Raw genomic sequence first — 17,907 nt, 5'->3', positions numbered from 1 at the left:
TGTAACCCTGGCAGGAACCCATCTCCATGAGCTGCAATGCAATAAGCAACATGACGGCATTCGAAACCTTGGACCTTTTAAGTCCAAAGTTTCAAGTAGAATCTAATTCGTACAAGGCTCCCCCTGAAAATTTTGCATATTATAATAGTCTATTTTGTGGGCAGGGAGAGATCAAAAAAATTAATTAAGTTAGAGTAAGAAATAACCTCCCCAAAAGTGAGTAACAGTAATAAAGCAGCTATCATGAACTGGCCAAACACATTTTAAGGGCTATCCATTTTCACTTCTATATTGTCTTGGAAAAGAAAATGGAGTGAATTTGTTCTGTATGCATATTGTCTACTATTTGTTCTTGTCCATCTATTGAAGCTTACTTGAAAAACAAAATTTAATTAAAACCCACAGTACTGCATAGCCTTTGAAATATACCCACATTAGCAGATCATTACAGTAAATGAAATACAGCTTCATATCATATTTTTCAAACAACATCCTAAAACATTTACAAATTAAATAATACTCTCCCAGAGAGAAATTAAGAGACATGGCGTTTAGCAAGGGCAACGAGATGCTCACTGGCATGAAGCCAGCAAGGCAGAGAGGTATGGGAAGGCTGTACTAGACAAAGTTGCTGTCGAGAAGGTTCCTCTAACCAGAAACTAGGGGAAGAAACGGAGTATGCCAGTGCCAGACAAGCAGAAAGAGAAGCATCCCCAAACCCCAAAGGAGGTCAGCATGAGTTCATACAGGGTTTGGTGTGCACTGGCACAGGCTGTCGAGGCCTGGGAGGTGCCTGTGCTTCTCTGTGCACATGGAAGTCCAACGCCAGAATCGCAAGGAGCACGAAGCCAGAGGTAAGAGAACGACGACAATACAAGCAGAGGAAAGCAGAGGATTTGTTCCTCCAGCGCTATTTACACACTTCCCGCGTGGTGAAGTTAGAATGGCAAATATGCAGGCAAACAGCAGAAGACCAACACAAGACCAATTGGAGAACATGTGTAATTAGAGATAGTGAAAAAGCAGTGCAAATTAGCTTAACAAATGGACCCGTACACAAAAATGCTTTTCCATCCATCAAATTTATAGGAACACAGCATCTCTGAGAATTCCTCAGAGAGCTGAAACTGGTCGGCGTACAAAAATCACTGGGAGGGAGAGGGGAGAGAGAGACAGAGGAAGTCAACACTACTATGTAACCTCAGTGTCCTCCGGAAAGCAGGCCACAGCTGCATCAGCCATAGGCAAGGAAATGCTTGCAACTGATTCAGACAGGTGAAAAATACAGTGCTCTCAACAGACTGAGAAAAAGGATGCTGAAAGGTGCTCTCGTGGCACCATGAGAAATGCACTATCAATATTTACGCAGAGCAGAAAAGCAAAGGGCGCTTTGGTTTCTCAGGGTAAGTAAAAGCACAAACAGGTTAACAGCGAGTCAGCCTGGGTCACAGCAGTAACACCTAACATTGAGCCAAGCAAAGAAGCGTGTTCAGAAGCAACTGAATATTACATGAGCCTTATAGCTCAGGCTTGAAGAGATCCAAGATCTGTCTTCTCCTTAATAGCACCTGGGGTGATGCCAAGCATTCTTCGACAAATTATTTACTCACTCACAGAAATCATTCTCCTTAAACAAGGGTAGCCCATTACAGTGTCCTTCTTCGCACATGTCTGGAAAAAGCTGTGCCCCGCTGTTCCTAAGGCCCCATCTCCATGGTGATAAACTGGCTCGCAGTCAGAAGGAGCCTACGGAGATATCAACTTGAACAAGAAGGCAAATCTTCCCACAGAAACGCCTGAAGACGACAGCAGAGCTCTCACCAGCATTAACCCAGGAGAAAGGCAGGCCGCATGTGCTGAGGAAGTACATGGTAAGGCAGACGGGGCTTTCACAAGAAAAAGAGCACGTCAGCCAGAAGCGTGGGCCTGAAATGAAGAAGACTATTTTGTGAGGGCACCTCCAGATCCATCTCACAGGGAGAGGGTAGAAGATTCACAGCTGCTGCCCATGCCAGGGATCAGCAACCAACACCTGAATTCCCCTAGCTCCTGCTGAGTTCCTATCAGCAAGCTAAATCTCTTTTTTAGACAAAAAAAAAGTCCAGTCTGGTATGTAATCATGGAAAGCTGTCAACTTATAACTTATCCTGCACTCCGTCTGTGAAAAGAATCCTTCTCTGTGAATCACAGACTTCTCGAAAACTTTACAGTTGCAAAACTAAAACAAACAGCTGTGGCAAGTGGTGATCCATTATGCATTGCCTCATCAGCCTTACAACAATAATGAGCACAGAGCCCCCAAGACACTACCCGGCACACAGCTAGCCTGGGCAAAAACCACCAGAATATATCAAATGCAGCCCAAAGATCCTTCCTATAGGAAAAACATGGGTGGTACACATGTATGGGGAGTTGCATAAAGACAGCTCATGCACAAAGCATCCTTCCCGCACTGGGGAAGAGACCCCACCTGGGCTGGTGCAGGTTCCTGCTGTCGAAGTCAAAGCAAGCGCAGAAATCTTGCGCCCAGGAACACGTGCAGTCGCGCTCTGCGATACGGCGCTCTCCTATCTGCTAACAGCCCCTACTCACTTCCCACTCCACAGGCTCACTCCTGAGCAAAAGTCAACGTCCACTCGCCTGCACCCCACACATGCACACGCTTCTCCATCAGCGGCAGCGCGGGACCTGCACTAGCGCAGTCGCCCAGCTTTGCACTTCTCAGGCTTTGTCTAGGGCTCCCTGACACTTAAAAGCAGCACAACTGACGTGCATAAAAGATAAAGATTGCTGAGGCTTGTGTAGGCTTCCCAAGGTGAAAGCAATCTTTGTGCACTGTAATCATCAGGCAGCAAAAGCACCTGCAAACCAGAGTGGTTATACTGCAGTATGAGTTTAAAAAGGACTGGGCTGCACATTTACGGGTATTTCAAGAAACCTGCTCGTCTACAGTTTGCCAGCATTGTTCTGCATCTCTGAACATAATGAGTTTTTAACACTTAAAACGGACCACATTGTTGCTCCTGGTTTGTCTGAGGAAACAAAGAGAATGGGATGTCTAATATGGAGGAGGGGGTGCGGCCAAAACATCTAGAAAAGCGCCCATTTTATACTTCTGTAGTTCAAGGTTAAACAAAATTGCACAAATTTCTAAGCCTGCCTTTCTCAAAAGCTGTGCCAGGTAATTAGAATCATTATAACTATTATTAGACCATAATATTATTATAGCATTTTTGCTACACTTGACATCTGTTGGCTGATAGATTTAACTGGTACATAAGAAATAATTATGCATAGATTTCTTGCAAATGAGCACCAACACGGAAGACATTAAAGTGTTCTATGTTGAAAAAGTTAATTTTATGGAGGCATGCTTGAAATAAAAATTCTAAAATTAACAGTTAAACCTTTAGAAACTCCTGTTAAAGAAATCACTGGGTTTTTAATAGGCAGCTGTTAAAAATCACAACTTTTCTTTAGAGGTTTAATGGTAGATACCTGGCTTGGTATCGCCTTCAGATCAACACATGCATCATCTTCCCACCTACCCCAGTGATACAAAGGTTTCTAAAACACTTTCATGCCTCCTTCCCTCTCTATGCAGCAGATTTTTCAATTGGCAAAGATTCTGACCGTGCAGAGAACCCATATGATCAGGGTTCTTCTAACCTGCTCACTGAAAATCCTACAGAATTATCAACACACACACATGTAGAATAAAATACAGCTTCTTTCATCCCATGAAGCCCAAAGAGCTTTACAAACTGAACTCAGGAAGTAATTTGTCCATCACCAAGGTTCAATCATACCCAGAGTGGAACATAACCTTTCTACCAATATTTAATTACAGCACACAGCCCTGAGAGAAGAATCCAACAGAAACCACAGGAATGATTCAGGGAAGCAGAATCTTCTCCCTCCAGACTGAACTCTGGTCAGGGCATGCCACATCTGTATACGAATACTATTGGACTTCTCAAGAAAAATAAACCAGACCCCAGAATCACCTCTCTCCCCAAATGCTGCACCACAGCACGCTCTGCACCCACCATCAGCCACCGAGCAGTGAAAGGAGAACAAATAGGACACAGTTTCTCCAGCACACCGACAACGTCCTCAAAGTGCAGCCTCAACTGGGCCAGGTGCCTCGAGTTACCAGTCTTGACAGATGGGAGAGATGAAAAACACAGGGATCCTGACTGCACTGCAGTTGTCCTTGAATTGAGCAGGGCCCAGATTTCACCCCACAGTTGCACAGGTGTGACATGACAGACGTGCAAAGAAAGACGACACAGTAGATGGAACTGCATTTCAGAAAAGGACCAGCCTCTTAAAATTCAAGGAGCTGAACACAGCAGCTCAGGACTGACAAAACTTGGGGGCCGTCAGAGCTACCCATAACTAGAGAAAACATCACTGTCCAGCTAAGTGTATTTTAGTTAAAGCAATTCCTCCTCTTAAAGCTTAGTTTGCACTGGGAAAGTCATCAGCAGAACTCTAGTGGAACAAGATATTCTGGAATTGCTCCCACAGGGAGACCCTATTTGGGCATAAAAATGATTGTAATTAATTAATCCAGAGCACCTCATTCCAGAGCTTTTTTAGAATTGCTTGAGCAGAATAAATTATTTTTACAACCTTAGTCACATACAGACAAGCCTAACTCTCACTGTGGACAGACTTGGGGAGAATCAAAAGGGAGTAGGACACCACGGACACAAATTCCATCTATGCCTGCCCCCACAGAGTCATACCAAAGTGCAAGAACACCACCAAAGCAGAGACACTTCGGCACCTTGTATGCTGCAGCTGTAACGAAGCCTGTCTCAAACGCCATTCATTTCTCCCCCCCTCCCTTTCTTTGACCACCTCACAGCCAGACCCAACAGCTAGAATCTGCCTGTTCCTCAGGGAGCCTGCGGAGCAGCATCCCACCCTGAAGGCTGCAACTGGCTCTCTGGAGCGACAACGAAGGCTCAGAGCACAGCAGACATGGGCAAACTGCAGCACTGATTCACCTCCTTGCAGCGCTGGTAGCCACAGCCTAGCGCTGCTGCATGCCCCCCCGGAAGGACTGCTCTCGGGGTAACTCGTGGTGGAGAGCAGGGCGTGCGGTGGGCCGAGGGACCAGAGGATGGCCTCTGAGTGAAACTAGCCCACAAGAAGCTTCCTAGTGAGAAGCCCAGCTTGCAGAACACAACACCTGCTGGAACGAGATTCATGAAAGCTTTTTAAAACCAACCGAGTCTTCAGAAACAGGACACAAGTCCTCCTCTACGGAGATCTGCCCATCCCACCTCCAGACCAGCAGAGAGGAACTAGCCAAGCTTTTCACTGCATCCATCTGACACTCTCTAAAGCAAACCAGAGGAAATTAGAGTAGGTGAGCTCACCGTAATGAGGCACCACGCTGGCTAGGGAAAAAAACAAAGCAATTCTCCCTCACACCACCACCTATTAGGAGCAGCTACCAATGATTCCCTGTCAAAAAAGAAGAAAATTTCAAGTAGGGGCCCTGGAGGCTCTGAACAGGTCTGCCTCTATTCAACCTTTTCATTAATGGCCTGAACAATGAAAGAGAAAGTACTTTTATAAAATCTGCAACAATGCCCAGCAGTTAAGAGCTGGAAGCACTCTAGAGGTCAGGATCAGAATTGATAAACTGAAGAAAAGGTCCAGGGGTAAAAAAAACAACAAAAAAAAATCAATAAGAAAAGCAATAAAGACAATGCAAAGTACTACACTTGGGGGGGGGGGGGGGGGGGGGAGGTCAAATGCACAAATACAGTATGGGGGAAAACTACCCAGACAGAGTTAATGCTGAAAAGAATCAGCGACTGGAGCGGACTAAGAAAGAAATGTGCATTAGCATTGTGACACCATTGCTCCAGCTGCAGAAAGCTAAACATCACTCGGGGATTTAACAACGTCTGTAAGACAAGAAAAGAAATTATTCCACTCTGCTCAGCAGGGCAGAGCTGAAAAGCAACACTGAGTGTTGGGCACCACCCCTCCAAAAGGCACAAACCAGTGAGGCTGGGGAACAAGAGGAGCAGGCAGCGGTGTAGAACAGGCAGCTCATGAGAAGCTGCAGAAGGCTTTCTCCATCCCTGCTTCCCTCCAGACTTGTTAACAGCTCTCAGCATTTAACTGCTGTTTAGAAGGACAACCATCAACTGTTCTCCTTGTTCACTGAAGGAAAGGGACAAACCAGCCTGCTTAATTTGCTGCAGAGAAGAGTTAGATAAGATGTCAGGCAAGCTACGACCAGGGCGAGTGTGGGATCACCTTAACGGGAGGTCAGAAGGTGATGCGCCAGGGCTAGCCTAAGGTAGGTCTTATAAATAACTATGTTGCCAAGGCCCGTTTCTGCCCAGCCAGGCCTGCTGTGGGCTTTTCTGGCCTTCAGGAAACTACAGCAGTGCATCACAGCTGACCCCAAGTGTTATGGCCCAAGACCTGTCGCCAGCAACACAGCAGCAGCAGCTGAGCACTCCAGGAGCCCATGAAGGTGCTCACAAGATGAACACGGGAGACCCTGTGCCTGCGGTTTTGTCAAGGCCCAGAGAGAAGTTTCCACAGATCTGCACAAGCATCCACCACTGGGCAGTCTGGATCTGAATATATATCAGCTGGCTTTAAAACAGGGGTATGAATAAGACTTTTCCAGCCCTGTATTTGATTTTAGCATCCTCCATCTGGCCACTCCTACACCACTACAGCAGTGACTTTTCAGAGCTAAGTTAACAGCCTTCCCTTCCCCAAAATACAATAGAGCTCCTTATTCTGCTGAAAGGGCGCCCACAAACAACACAGAACAAGCACGGCCACCCCAATTTCTGTTAATATCTTCATTAGCTTTTACAAAGAAAACCCTTCAGCTCAACTTGCCACCAAGCTATTTTGACAGTGAAGAGAGTCTTCCTGCATGCTGCAAAGGGAGGGAATGCCAGTCCTATCTGCTGGTGGGGAAGGGTGAGATTTTTTCCACCTTTTTTATTCCCTAATAGCCCCACCGATGTGCAGAATAGGCTAGAGCCTTTAAGGATCATCACCCAGTCCAGCAGGGAATCCTTTACTACTTCAGATAGAATAATCCGAGGTAAGGGTTACAAAGGTGTTGTAAGGATGTAGGTGCTCCTTGAAACAAGGTGTTTCAAAGCCCGACAGAGCAGCTGTGCCCGAGGAGCTGACGTAACACGCACACAGCTGCACCAGCTGCCCAAGCGCAGAACAAAACCTCGACTGACAGCTCTGCAACAAGTCCTGGAAGCAGAGCAAGATCTACAAATCTTACGCAAAATTTGCGCCCAACTTCCAGGAACATCAGTGCGTTTAGGATTTCACGCTGCCTTGAGAGGATGTTTTTTTAAATCAGAAGTTTAGGAACAAGCTGCCTTTTGAACCACAGCCAGAAGAGAGTTGACAAAACCTTTGTGAGACACACTGTCTCCCTTCACATGGCTGTTCCCCAGAAGATCCCTAGTGTTGCGTCATTACTGATTTCAGGTGCTAAAAATATCTGCATGTTAATAATAAATAATAACTAGCTTTATATAGAACTTATCAACAAAACGCTTGACAAATCTTAACTGAAGCTCAGTCACCTACTTCAAAAGTGAAAGTTAAAACATTATTTTTCAGAGGGGAAAAGCGAGTGGTAAGAGAGCTGAAGCAGGTTACGAGGGACTACAGAGGGAGTCAGCAGCAGAGAGGATTGGCACATAGCAGATCTATGATCCCTAAATTTATCCCATTAATCCATTACCTTGAAAATTTTCAGGGTATAGTTCATGTGCTTTCAATCGCACCTGCCCAGCTTGACCAACTCTGTATTTTAGTAGTCTTCAAATTCCTTGAGAGAGAAGAGCAGCTAGAGAGAAGATTTGGGGGTGCTGGAGAGACTTTTTTGAGTGTTTTACTATTCACACTAAAGAATTTCTCAGTAGTGAGAAGGAAGGTGGCAATACCCATTTTTCATTTCTCTAGGGTGTTGGGGCAACTTTGCATGGTTAAGGGCTGTTCTGACAACTCATCAGGAATTGCCAATTTCCAGGTTACTTCCACAAAAAGGAACATATTTATATGCCTTCAAATCTAGTAAATACACACTATCTAGTCATCAAATCTAGTAAATCAGGTCATACAGAGCACAGACCCCAGGACCTGGCAGAAACCATTCTCATCTCCGATAGCTGCACTTCTAAACTGAAGCATGTGGCAGCTGTGCTGCAGAAGTCTCTAAGACAGCCCTCCAAATGCTTCCACCCCTGAAACACCTTTGAGGCTGCTGAAAAATACCAGGGAGGTCCAGTCTGGTCATTTTAAAGCAAGGTTGAGGGAAAAAAAAGGAGGAAAGAATGAATTCTGTCCCTTAAGAATGCTACTCCCACAGCAAAAATGAATTCAAAAGGATTATACAGAGCTGAAACAGTGGCACCACATTCAATAAAAGACACGGTGTACCACCTGCTTGTAACACTTTAGAGACTTATCCGCACTTAAAAGCACTCCTAGCACAGCTAGGCACTGAAACAGCCTCCTAACATAGATAGCTCTGTCAACAGGAATTTCTCTGCCTCTGCAGATTATACTATTTTGGCAAGCAATTAAACCCTATCAGTGAAGCCCTACTTTCCACCTCTCAACCATATTTGTACCAGGCTAGTTTTATCAGCCAAACACTGAAAAATAAACAACTTGCCACTAAGATAACATGTCTAAAAAACTTGTTAGCATAAATCTAGGACATCCTGAGAGATGGCTAGCATCGATTATTTGTGAAAGGTGACTTATAATAACAGTGTTAGTCAACTACCAAAGTTAAATATTTAGGGCAATATTCAGTGTTTGTATACAAAAATCTCATTTGCTCAGTTTTCACTCTCTTGCTTTGTGCAACATGTAATTTCACCCGTTCTCCAGTTGAAGGGCCACATGCAAGCTTGTACCAAAACAACTAAACTGTATAACTTAGACCTCTGGGTACTGACTGGATAACCTGGAAATAGAAATCCATTTTAATGGCCTTGAACTCCATCAAAGGTCCTAGGGCTGGAGGTCCCCAAGCTTGCTACAGTGCTCTGGACAGACCCCAAACTATTCCTGTGTGTTGAACCTGCAGTTAAAAGCCTCCAGTGCAAGGGATCCTCGTCTCCGCAGACATGCCAGTACCACGCTTAACTCTCTTACACGGGCAGGCCTGCAGGTGAGCGATCCAGCCTGGTTAGTTTTGCACACAGGCAAAGGAAGCCTTCCAGGCTAGGTAGGACCTAACAAACTCCTCGTGTGAGCAGGAAAAACAGGTAGGCAACAACCTACTCCTGCCTGAGCGGCTGTTTTGGCACCATCATTGTGCCACACGAGCCACACACCACAGAGGACGCCGTGGCCTACGTATTTTGGTCAAAAAGAAGAAAAAAAAAAAGTGGCTGCGTTTATTCCCCCTCCTCCCCAGGACGGGCCGCAAACGCCGACTGAACTCACGGCAAGTTCCTTTACTCCCTCCCCGGCTGCCAGCACCAGCACCAGCACCAGCCCCGCACCCCACGGCGGCCTGCGGCGGAGCCCCGGCCCCGCGCCGGGGCCCCAGCGCCGGGGCCCCCGCACCAGCGCGCCCGCCCGGCCCCGCGCCGCCCCCGCCCCAGGGCCGCCCCCGCCTCCGGCAACCGCCGCGGCAACGGGCGCAGCGCGTGCGGGCGAGGGGTCGGGCGGCTGCGCGCGCTCTGCGTCACGCGGGGCTCGGCAGCAGCCCCCAGCCCACGTGGCACGGCACCGGCAAAGCCCACGCCCCGGCAGGCTGAACCCCGCGCCCCCGCCCCCACCCCGGCACTCACCGCTCCTCACTGCGCACGCCCCGCTCGCCCCCTCCCCGGCGCCACCGAAACGCCCCCCTGCGCCAATCCGCGCTCGCCGCATCGCCGCGGCCCCGCCCCCGCGCCGGGCCCCGCCCCCGCGCCAGGCGGCCGTTGGGGCGGTTGGGGCGGAGCCGTTGGGGCTGTCCCGCCGGAGGGGGGCGGCAGGTGGGTGGCGGGTGGCCCGGGTCCTCTGCGCCCAGCAGCTGCGCACGGCAAGTGTCAAGTGTAAGGAGCAGCAGGGCGAGGGGGCTGTTTAGGGTGACAGGAGACCCGGGATGAGGGGGCAATGATAGGATGCAGCTTAAACGTTTTGTGAAACGGCTCTTTGCAGTCCTGTCTCTAGCTCCACTGAAGGAAGGTGACTGCAGCCCCATGTGCCATGGCCATTTTGCCAGAGTTCCCGGTGAGACAGCCGAGCAGCGCTTTTACCGAACAGAAAAGCTCTCTTTCACAGCGCTGTTCAACCCAGGGCAGCAGGAAGTAGAAACCTGAAGGAGCTGCTTGAGCAGTCAGTGGCAATTGGTCTCACTGCTCCTTGGTATTCAAGAGACCCCTTTGCTTTGGGCAAACGGCCTGTTCCTGACAACAAATGTCAGTCCCGTTAAAGCTGTATTAGGCCATAAAGAAACCCAGTCAGGCTGGAAATTATTGACTAATTACATTTAAGTGTTAATTGGAGGGAAATAGTTAAATAAATTACTTCTCCAAATGGTGTCTGTGTTCTTCTGGGGACAGGGTGGTGGCCTGATGCTGAAGCTAGCTGCTTGCTGACAGATTTTTGCCTGTTGGTTTAGCACTCAGAGTTTTCCCCTTTCACAGTGTCCGTGCTGACTCTAAACACTCGGAGTTTTGCTTTAGTCATCTTGCGTCGTTCCACTGACTTATATTAGACCACAGAGATCACTCTTTTTTCGTCATCTTTGGGCACCAGCTGTGCAACAGCTCATCCTAAATCTGCTTAACCAGCAGAAGGGGAGGGAGGGAGGCAAATAAAAGACCTAGTATTTGCTCTTTGCAGACATCATCGCTTTGCCACGACATGGCAAGCATCGGTGAGCACAGTATTGCAGAGCACACTGCTGAAGGACAGCTAAAGGCATTACACATTAGCCTCTATATGCTTATTGCTGTCAAAGAAAGAAAGAAAAGGATTACAGGAGCAATTAGGAGCCAGAAAAACTCCTCCACGGCTCCTGACTTACTTGAGCAGATCATTCTGGCATCATCTTGCAAAACAGGCAGGGCTGAGCTGGGGCATCACTTGGGAAGGAGAGGTACCACTGACCTTCGCAGCAGAGTGAAGGGCAGCGTTCAGAGTCAATGGCTTTGCTACTGGATTGTGTTGTGGGTTGACCACTGACGCCTCACATTTTTGGTCTCACAAAGATCATGTGTTCAGTGTCTCCTCAGTACAAGGACTGGGGGCATCACATGAAACATGCAGGTGACAAATTCAGAACAATCTGGGAAGTGGCTGTCGGCGCCACCCATACTGAAGCTGTGGGACCCCTCACTCCAGGATGCTGTGGATGCTAATAGTTTAGAGGCTCAAAAAGTGACCAGACAAATTCACAGGATAAAATTCTGCTGAGGGCTTTTAAATAAATGTTCAAACACAAGGCTGCCACCTCCCTCTCAGGCAGTCCTTCAGCTCAGATCACAGGAGGCTGGAGGATAGCCTGGGGAAGCATTACTACATGTTTCTCTGGTTCTCACCCTCTTACCTGTTGTGGCCGCACTCAGAGCGCAATGCTGGGGTAGCAAGACCTTTGGGCTGAGCTGGAGTGGCCCAAGGGTGCTGGCTCAGCTGCCAGGCTGTGGTAGATAGGGTGCTCTCCAGCTCCAAGCCAGCCAGAGGAGTTACAGAGGAGAGTCAGGGTTGCTGGCCTCCACAAAGACCCTGCAGTGATACTTCTCATGCTCTAGACATGGCTTCGAAGCTGCCTTGCTTGTATTTCACCACTGTCTCCTTCACACAGCTCCCTAAGATCCCAGCAATGGTATGCACTGCTGGGAGTGAATTTGGAGGGGAACAGAGCCACAATCCCCCAAACACCAGCAATGCAGTCACAACAGGGTGCATGACCCAGTGCTTATGGTGGCACTTCCCTCCTGTGCTAGCAGGGCTGCAGGGGGTCTGGTACAGTGTAAATCCCGCTCTGCGGCAGGGGCCCAGGGCAGCAGGGATCTCAAGTCCCCTGCCATCCCTTGTGGTCAATGGGCTGCAAGGAAAGGAGGAGGTGACATTTGCACATCTGTGCATCAGATGCATCCAGCCTGGCTCATCATGTCTTGCCTGCCATCAGCTGCTTTCACCTCAGATCTATCCCTTTTATTTTTCACACTTTTTGAGGGAGATAGTGAAGTTTCAGGTAAGTACAAGGGTGTTAATTCACAGTCTTGGCACCTAAGGTCCCCTGGACCGCACTGAAAAAGAGGTGAGAAAGTCAGACTGGAAAGCACACGAACTGCTTTTCCTCCGCCTTCCCCAGACAGGGCCACAGAGGATGTGGGCCTGCAGGAGGCCTGGAGGTCCCTTCTGCCATGGGATCGCTGCTCCTAAGATCACAGCAAGGCACTGACTCACGAGCAGTGGTAGATTAAAATCAGGTGGCCAGAGCATTTCCCATCCCTCTCTTGGAGGGTGCCTGTGGGGAGAATCTGAGCCATGGATCTGATGCCAGCCAGCCCAAATCCTCCATGCACCAGGGTGTTCTCTTCCAGCAACAGGGAAACTGGACTACACAAGACAGCAGAAAAGCCACAGCCACGAGCTTCATAAACCCCTTCCCAGTCAGTGTCTGCGAGGAGCTGTTGGGTACCCGGATACCTGTGGCTGGTTGAGGCCACAGGAAAGTACTGCATGATGGGAAACATTTGAAGATGTCCTCCCAGTCCCAGAATAACTACTGCAACACTGATAATGTCTGCAGCTTGACTGTGTGCTTAATACCTGGCTGTGGGAATCATCCAACGAAAGATGCACAACACCACTGCAACAACAACAACAAACAACAACCGACCAGACATCTTGCTGTGATGTGGTGTAACGGCAATCATCAGGTGCTTCACAGGGGAAGCTGTGTGCTTTGTCTTTTGGGCTGATGGCAGCAGGACTCCTCTGAAGGGTGAAAGAGTCAACCATGCACCATGCTTTGCTGCTGGCACCCACAAAGAGACCCAGGAAGAAAGGCAGCCATTATTTTCTCCGCTGCAGCCTTTCTTACTCCATGTCTTCCTCGCAGCCCAAGCACTGAGTTCTTAAGCTGAGCTGCCGGCTTGCATCTAACAGTTGTAATTTGTTTGCTTTTTACAGTGTTGTTCATGCAGAGTCTTCGTGAATGAGGCTGCATTTGCAGCATTACTGCCTCAGACATCAGCATTACCATCAGTACCACCCAGCCCTCTGAGAGCTCCTTGCCACCTCAGCCTTTGGGAGGGCTCTTTTCTTCTTTGTTACATAAGGTGCATAAGCAGGCAGAGATTTGAGGGGAAAGCAGTGCCTTCCAGAGCCAAGACTGTCACATTTTCCAGCACCCTTATTATATCAGCACAGTAAAAGTAAGGACAGAGTGGGTTCAGGCAGAAGAGAGGTGAGAAAGCTGTGTGAGGGATTTATGAGCAAGCTTTACCAAGGAATAGGCTTCAGAGTTGCCACTAAACACCAAAATGGCCGGCAGCAAGGCTGAGATGCTTTGGCAAGTGCACTGTAGGCAGGATTCCAGTCCTCATCATTTTCTCTCAAACCTCCTGTGTTTTGTGCCTCCAGTTCCCAGAGTCAGGTGATGGATTGTATTAAAATCTCAACTTTCATTTAAAGAAAATGAAATGTTTTCAATCTTTCCTGGTTGGATATAAACACCTCAAAATCAGAATCCTGAAGGCTCAAAACGCAGAAAGCACATAAAAACCGCTCCACAGATTTATCGGGTTTTAATGCCATGATTTTTCAGGCAGCTGCATGATTGCTGGCAGGACATAACTCCTGATTTTTGAATGCTCGGGGCTGAAAATACTGTGATACTCAAGCCCTTTCCTCCTGTTTGCTTTGACACTCTTGGCCCCGTTGGCTCGTCAGAGCTGTGAGCATTGCCATCAGCTCAGGAGGGGGCTGTTGTTCTACATTGGCAGCAGCACGTCTGAGGACCAGGGCTGAAAGAGAGTCAAGCCCTCTCTTTTAGGCACGACAGAAGGAGCAATAAAACCCCTTCATGCAACCAAGCCCTCAGGCAGACAGCACTGGCAGGCTCCTCGTGGCCCTGGGCTACCCAGCGGGGCAGAGCTGGCCTGCCCTTCTCTGCTTACAGGCCCAAGCCCTGGGACACCGCTCGCAGATGTGGAAGCAGAGAGCCTCACGGAAGCGGTCCCGAGCAGGACCCCCGTGGAAAGCAAGGGGAAAGGGAGTTCGTGGCACTGCATTTGCTAGCATGGCAAACCGAGGGTTTCTGAGCAAGGCAAACTGGGCTCAAGGCACACTCTTCATGTAAGTAAACCTGATCACACCACAGATATACATGCCTCGCCTTTCTAATTTGTCAGCCAAAAGCAGGTAGCCCTACAAGGCCCCAGATGTTGGCTCAGGCACAAGAAGAGCTTCTCCACTGTGTCTTACCCGTTTTGCAGCCTAGCTGCGATGCAGCAATTCTGCCAGTCTGTCCTCACAGCTTGCAGAGGAGCTGTGGGCTTCTGCTTTCTTGACAGTTGTTCTCATTGACCTGGAGACCTGGGACATCTTCCCTCCTGTGAGATGGTGGATCTCAAGCTAGTTTGGCTGGTGATCCTTTTCATGATGGCTGCTCAGCTTCTTCCATGCTTGTTGGAAACACTTTGTACTGGACAGGTAGCATGACACAGCTGGATCTGGCAGCAAAACATGGGATCTGACACTCTTTTCAACCCTCCCATGCAGCTCCAGGGAGTGCTGTTCCACATCCTTGGGCAGGAGAGAGCCTTGGCCAGAGGAAATAATTGCTCTGTTGCAGATGGGAGATAAAAAGTAAAATTTGGGCAGCAGGTGTTGCAGGAACATCAGCAGGAAGCAAAGAGCTTCTTTGCATAGACTCAGCTCTCAGCTCTCCTATTTATTGGAGTTTTCCTGGAAAACTTTTGGAGCATTAAGAATAATAAAGTTCTCCTCCTCCCCAAAGGGGACAGGTCTGGCATAAAATAAGGATCCAAATATCCCTGAGCTTTCAGCGAAGGGAAGGTGCTGCAGTGATGGCTGCCCTGGGGGTGTCTAAGCTCAGCTTTTGGGTCTTGCCCTTGTAGAAGGAGCCCAACCACAACTGCGGAGCCCTGTCCCTCCCCGGGGCACCAGGCCTAACCCTGCAGATCATCCCAGCCGCCCCTGCAGATCTGCAGCCCATTCTGGGGCTGTAGGGCTGGGCTCTGTTCATGTGTGTGGCTCTGCGCCCAGAGCATTGCTCTTTGCTGGGGCCTCCTCCCAGTACTGCTTGTTTAAAATCTGGATCTTCTAAATGCTACCAGTTAAAATGGTCAGCAGTCATTCTCTGGGGTAACACACACTGTGAGAGCCATCAGATATTTCTTAGGACCTAATTCCACCTTCATCAATTCCATCTGCCACAAGGAGCACCATCAAAAAGTGACATATTCTCCAGAGAGACATTGCCATCTCTATTTGCCAGACTTGGCCACCTATGAGCTCTGCCCATTCCCCAACCTCTGCCCCTTGCCCCTTTCTGTCCTTCCCAGGCTTTGATGGAGAGTTCAGGCCCACACTGTGCTTCCTCTGCTGCCCTGGCACCCTGGGAGAGACAAGGACATGCAGGCCAGATGCTCTTGGACATAGAATGAGCTTTGCTTTGGGTCGGTAGCTGATGGAAATGGTTTGTGTTCACAAAATCCAGCATCCAGTAAATGACTGATAGGATCAGGGGTTCGTCTGATTTCCTTCCCCTTGAGGAGAGAGCATGGTCCTGTGCTAGGCTAAAAGAGCAGGAGGCTGTTCCTCCCCGTCGGGTGGTGGAGCAGGGCTGCGCCCCATCCTGCGGCGCAGGGCAAGGCATGCAGCGCAGGGCGGCAGAGCAATGTCTGCAGCAGTAGGATGCTGGGGTGATGCTGCGGGCAGGCATTTGCCCAAGAAACATTTCCCTCTCTCCCCAGGAAGCTCCTGCAGCAGTGTGGTGGGCTGTGAGGATCCCTCGGCTTGTTCCCATCACAGGAGAGGAGCGTTACTGCATTCTCTGGCAGCACCAGACTAGTCCTACTGTCTGGAAATCACTCCCTTGTGAAAGAGATTAAAAAATACACTCTGCAATGTATTATTTTTTGCATTTTGTGATCAAGCTCTTCAACAATATTGGTTTGATCTGATGGGACAGAGTTTTTTCCAAAGGTATTGAAGAAGATGGGTTTGTGATAGTAATTTAGGTCTGGGAGTAATTTTTCATCAATGTACTTAAAGACAATCACAGCACTAGGAGGGAGGCCTAATTGTGGAGTTGTGTAATTAGTTTTTATGTCACTGCAATTATTCTGTTGGCTACATATAAAGAACATGGCAAAATGCAGCACTTAATTTTAATTCAAGACTTGATTCTCTTTTAGTAGGTAATTGATGTTGATCACATCACTTAACAGTGACTGTAAAATGTGCTATTTAGATTGCGAAAGGAAGGAGAAAGGGACTAACCGGATAGGTAATTGATGGATCACGGGCTGGATTGGTGGGAGGCAGCGTTAATCCATCAGACGTCCGTTGTCTCTGTTTCCAGGCCCTTTGGGAGCAACGCTAGTGGTCCCGAGCACTAATGAATGCACTGATCCACGCAGCCCCGGCGTCACACGCCGCAGTGAGCAGCCACTCTGCCCCTGCCAGGAGGATCAACGGACGAATTTGCATCTAACGCAATTGATTCTTGTGCTTAAAACCCTTCTTTTAAGGGCAAGCTTTGCCCTCTGCTGCTTGGTGCTGGAGGAAGAGCTGCTCCTTCATCACCTTCAGCCTGGAGCTTACTTCTCTCTTTGATGGCCGGGCTTGGGGCGGATAAGCACAGGATTCACAGTGCTGGGGGGTCGTTACAGCTCAGAAACACTCCGTGCTCCCAGGCAGCATGGAAAGCTTGGTTCCCCACTTAAAATAATAATATAAAACTTCACCGACTCAGCACCTGCCACCATCAATAGCTTAATAGGAGCATAAACCAAGGCTGGTGATAAAATCCCCTGTGCTGGCACCACTGCATGATTTACTGTCGCACCCTGCATTTCACTTAGCATTTTGGGCAAAAATGACAAGAAATTCTCCACAAAAGCCTCGGTGGAAATTGAAACAATTCCCATAAAAGCTGCATAAGGCCTGGAAGTGGCTCGGTGCCATAACTCATTTCAGGGTCGCTCACAGGAGCGGCTTTCTTTGGCAATATCCTCCAACAGGGGACCATCAGAGGCACTTTTCAGCTTGTCTCACGGGGCTCAGCCACATTCCCCCCGTCTCCCGGTGTCACCTCCGCCATTTCGCATGGGCCATGAGAAGAGCGGCCGCGTTCCTCCCGGAGCAAGCTCTGCGGCTCGGGGCTTTGCCTCTTCACTTCCAGAGAATTGGCAAGAAGAGAAGTTGAGTCAATAAAATTTTTCCTTGCCTTTACAAGCAGCCGTAATTACTTGATTTCAATGAATATTTGCAAGTGGTTTCATCGATCGCACGAGGGCAAAGTGCTGCTCCCGCTCCGGTCTGCTCCACGCTGCAGCGGGTTGAGCCCACGCCGCCAGCCAAGGCGCAACAGCATTTCGGGACCAGCCCAGCACCCTCCGCATCACGTATCCTGCTCGCCCATCGACCGAGGCACGGCAATTTGCCCTGAAATGGAAGTATCCAGCTGGTTCTGGATTCCCCAGACACTTAATTAGATACTCAATTTAACTCCAGAAGCAAAACAAAAATAATCGGTTAAGAAACACTTAGTGCTAGTAGGTAGTTGGTCTTTTTTTTTCCTGCTAAAGTACTTGCAAGCAGTTTTTCTTCTGAGGACACCAAGAGGAAATCCATGCACAGCGAGGGCAGGTGCATGCCCTTGCGTTTGAAGCA

At 48.8% G+C, this 17,907-nt stretch overlaps 1 protein-coding gene across 2 annotated transcripts in view; it reads right to left on the bottom strand.

The window, feature by feature from the left end:
- SIL1 (SIL1 nucleotide exchange factor) overlaps nucleotides 1-9,937 on the bottom strand; it is a 112,302-nt gene extending 102,365 nt beyond the window's left edge. Inside the window, exon 1 of one of the 2 annotated variants that reach the window (XM_064520810.1) lies at nucleotides 9,837-9,937. The gene's annotated coding sequence lies outside the window, so the exon portion shown is untranslated. Of the gene's footprint in view, nucleotides 1-9,824 lie in introns of both variants that reach the window. The other variant, XM_064520811.1, reaches the window with a different exon arrangement.
- Between the last annotated feature and the right edge of the window lie 7,970 nt (nucleotides 9,938-17,907).

This window comes from Dromaius novaehollandiae, chromosome 15, assembly GCF_036370855.1.
Source record: "Dromaius novaehollandiae isolate bDroNov1 chromosome 15, bDroNov1.hap1, whole genome shotgun sequence".
Lineage (NCBI taxonomy): Eukaryota > Metazoa > Chordata > Aves > Casuariiformes > Dromaiidae > Dromaius > Dromaius novaehollandiae.
The sequence above is the reverse complement of the archived record's forward strand: the minus strand, read 5'-3'. Positions and strand labels throughout refer to the sequence as shown.